Raw genomic sequence first — 4530 nt, forward strand, 5'->3', positions numbered from 1 at the left:
ATATATATATATATATATATATATATATATTTGAAATTGCATTCTTAAAGTATGAAATTGAGGGTTAAAGTTACATTCACTCTGGTGGTTCCTCTTTCTGTAGTCGTGCAGTTCACTTGGCTGTACTTCATTTGAAAGTGCTTGCTGATGTTTTACATTGATCGTGACTTATGAAGGCGATTCAGCATGACAGTTAACAGGGCAGTAAGTTACAGGAGGGCTGATGTCCAATTAGCGTCGTCTTCTCGGCTTTAATGAGTGGTGGTAAATTTCAACTCCATCTCCCTGGCACAGTTTAATTAGCTGTAATTACATGTGGCCTGACCTTTGCAGGGTCCTGTCGTGTTGATTTACAGGGCTGCAGGTCTCTTGATTTATCCCCCTGGGAGGCCAGATAACATGAGGGACAAGAGAGTTCGGTTGAGACTGATAAAGTTCTTCAGGTAGCTTAGCCTACTGTTGAACCCTTGTGTTTGTGTGTGTGTGTGTGTATGTGGGTTTGGTATACTTTTGATATAATTTGTAATGTTGTAATTTATTACAAGTCAGTGATTTTATGAATTCATGTGGAACAGGACATTATGCATTATACATTTTAAAAATATTTTTTTGTTTGTTCAGGTATTGTTGTCAGTCTTATAGTAATTATAATTATTATTATTATAATTATAATTATTATTTTATTTATTTATTTATTTATTTATTTATTGTATTCTGAGTGTTCATTTGTTCATTTAAACATATATTTAATTGGAAAATTATTGGGTTACCTCTGACTTCAATTGAATGGGCAAAATCACAGATATACATATATTTTTAAATATGTTCTAATCTGAAATTATATAAGAAATTGAAAAAGCTTTAACAGTTTTTCTATACATCCTGGAAATTTATTGCCAACATGGAAAATACTATTTTAGACTAATTTATATGGTTCAGAAGCTTTAGCTTACTAAGAGTCAGTTATTAAGCTTCCAGCATTTTTATGTTATATATATATAATTTTTTTTCCTTCATTTTTATGTCTCCATGTCACATGAAATGAATTAAGTCACATTAGAATATTAATAATTATAATATTGCAAAATAAATCCTGGCTGAGGGATCAGATCTCCATTGCAAAACAGAGATTGTGCCAACATCGTATGAAAACATAGACCGTTGTTCTGTGCTCAATACAGTTAAAGGAATTGTCACCCAAAATAAAAATTCTGTCATCATTTACTAAACCTCATGCCCTGACATGACTTTCTTATACTTTTTTCCTTCTGCCGAATAATTAATTTATTTGTTTTAACTTTTTTGAAGATTTGTGGTAACCAACCAGCTTTGGTTACCATTGACTTCTACTGTGTAGACAAAAACAAACATATATTATTTTATGCTCAACAGAGTAAGATCATACAGATTTGAAATGTGTGAATTTGAGAATGACAGAATTGTCCTTTTTTGAGTGAACTATCCCTTTAAAAGCTTTTTGAAAAAAAAAAAAAGAAAAAAAAAAAAAAAAAAAAAAGAAAAAAAAAAAAAATTCAGTCCCTGGAAATCATGGAAGATGAGAGGAAAGTATTTTATTTTATTTTACTCCAGCTAAACTGAGAATGTCCTGGAAAAGTCCTGAGAAAAAAAAAAAAAAAAAAAAAAAAAACTGGGAACCCTACTTTAAGCTTAGTTGACTTGATTTGTGGCATAATGTTGATGAGCACAAAAAATTATTTCAACTCATCCCTCTTTTTTAAAAAAAGAAAAGAAGATTTAAATTTATTTCAGTGGAATTTTGTAATTTTGGTGAATTTTATTTATTTATTTTTGGTAATCAACATTTTGATAAAAATGCTGCTGAATGAGCTTAGCTTGTACTGAACCGAGAATAATCTGTAATTGCTCTTACAGTAATAGTTCTCAAAAGCACCATTGAACATTTAGGTACAGTCCCAGACATTTGAATTGATGAACTATTACTGTTATTTGCTTATTAGCATAATTACAGTTTGACCAGAGGGAAGGGGCCGAGATCCGTGGAATGGAGCGGGGCCAGTGGAGTTAATGTAAATCCAAGACATCTGCACCACGGTCTCGAGTCCCACAGGCCTGGATTTTATTTTATTATTAAAGTTTTTGTTTGAATGTTCGCCGGTTCCAGCCTCCTTCTTCATGTGACTACGAACGTTTATTACGTACAGTTCCTTAGGTAGATCAGTATTCTAGTGTGATTGACTTCTTATTGCACTGGATTTATGCATGTGCTTGATCCCACGACTAAGTGTTGCATTATGTAGCTTTGCCAGTTTTGCTTGTAACATCTGCATGCAATCAGCTCTCTCCCCAGTCTCCTCAGGTTCCCCGGCACTAATTTAAAGTCAAAGTGCAGAACTCCTGAGTGGGAGGTGAATGATTATGTCTCATTGGCTCGACTTAGACAAACAACTCCTGTGTGCTAGGCGCAATGAAACGCAAAGAGAAGGTTCGCAGGCAGGAATGTCAAATAGCTACTGAGACTTCAAGGGTCTCGGGGCCTGAGGAAAGAATGGACAGCACGCAGTGGGGCACAGAGATGCAGAGGGAAATGATGACTGTGACCCCTGAACACAGAGTCTCATACGGGCTCATTATGACGCAGAGAGCAGGTTCGAATCAAATGCAGTGACTCCCCTGATCACATCAGTTCAGAGTCCCACAGAGGGATGAAGTCCAGACTAATGAAGAGTAATGAGCAATGCCAAGCAGCTCACCTGGACCAGTGCTCCATCCCTTGAGTATTGCGGTGGAGGGATAAAACTGACTCCACCAGTGGACTATATTACACCTGTTCAAAGGGTGTAATTCATCCTACTAATGGGTCAGTGGTTAAATAGCATACATTTAATTTCCCACATAAAGAAAGGCATGCACACACACAGTATGTGTGTGTGTGTGTGTGTGTGTGTGTTTCTCTCACAAGTGTAGCTACAATTCATCCCTTGTTTATCTCCACTATGTGGCAACTGGTTGATTACAAATGGCCTAATGGCCTTTCCGCATGAATACTCTGTAAGCAAAAGGAAGTTGCTCTTGCCCTTATGTGGACTCCCAGAGCCTGATATAGATATCATTTTATTCTGGTGATGTGCCTGTGTCAAATAATTCTACCTCAGGGGTATTCTTTTCCACAGAAGAAGAAATTGAAATTCAATAGATTTCCCACCTCCAAAAGGTTGAACAGAGCATGTAAGAGAGAGAGAGAGAGAGAGAGAGGGAGATGCCCAGCAGGAGAACTGTCATGCAGAGAAAGATGGTGCCCGACATTTAGTTATTCATTCCTATCTATTTTCACCCACAAAACTAGAACTATTTGCCAGCCGTCGTCCGTCTCATGTTACTGCAAGGGACATCTCTCCCCACCTTTAGCTCCTGCTTAAATGCTATATTATCTGCATGTGATGTCGATGGAATGAAAAGTGTCTTTGTGAAAAAAAAAAAAAAAAAAAAAAAACATCTCATACAATCTAGTTTATGTTTATTATGCTGAGCAAATAGAAATTTGGGTTCAGCAGAAGTCATAGCTCTATTGTTTTTACGCTTTGATTGTGTCTCCATAAACAGGGATGGATAATATGGAAAGGAAAAGTCTAGTTAATGGGCATTTTGATGTACACAACTGAGCATTTAGTTTGATGGATTTTATGTTAGACATTTTTCATACTGTGAAGATGCTTTAGAAGCCAATATGTGACAATGCTAACAGCTAATCTGTGTTCCGTAATGTTGCACACTGGACAGTCTAATTTGTCATTTCCGGCATGTTGATGATAATAAATTTCCCTTGGGAAAAACATCACCAATTCAAAACACAAATGAGCACAATTAAATCTTTTTCAAGAAGTCGTAATGAATCACATTGCATTAAAGCCCTATATATTAAGAGTATTTAAACAGCAATTTACTTTTGAAGGACTAGTCATCGTCACGTTTTGGTGTCACTTTAGCACTTAACTTTTTATTGTGTCATTAAAACAAAATTACATAAACTAGTTTCTCACACAATGGTGCCAATCTCTGTTCTAGAGGCACCTACTGTACAGTAAGAGAGCTAACAACAGTAATCAAAACTACATTAATAAGTAAACTGTAGGATTAAGAAGTAAAACTCTTACAGGATTTGCATTGCACTGTAAGTGTAATTCAATGGACCGAATCACTTATGAAATGAACAGCTTTTATTTTGCTGGTAGTTTTAATCGATAGGCAGCCAACAACTCAGTAACTTGCCATGTCTCAATTGCACAGGGACTTTCATAATGACATGAATGACATTGATGTATTGTTCTATTGCAAAGTCCCATTTTCTGACTAGGGACCTTCAGAAACCTAACCTACTGATGTCAGCAGAATAGATCAGAAGGTTGCCAGTGTCCTCAGGTGAAGCCTGGAGCCAGACACTTGCCTAAATGGTAACACTCTCTCCAAAAACAAAACAATAAAAAAACCTTCATCAGCTAAATTAATGATAATACGGCACTTCAAAGCACTTTTGGGGACAATGTTCAAGTC

This window comes from Carassius gibelio, chromosome A1 (assembly GCF_023724105.1).
Source record: "Carassius gibelio isolate Cgi1373 ecotype wild population from Czech Republic chromosome A1, carGib1.2-hapl.c, whole genome shotgun sequence".
NCBI classification, from domain to species: Eukaryota; Metazoa; Chordata; class Actinopteri; order Cypriniformes; family Cyprinidae; genus Carassius; species Carassius gibelio.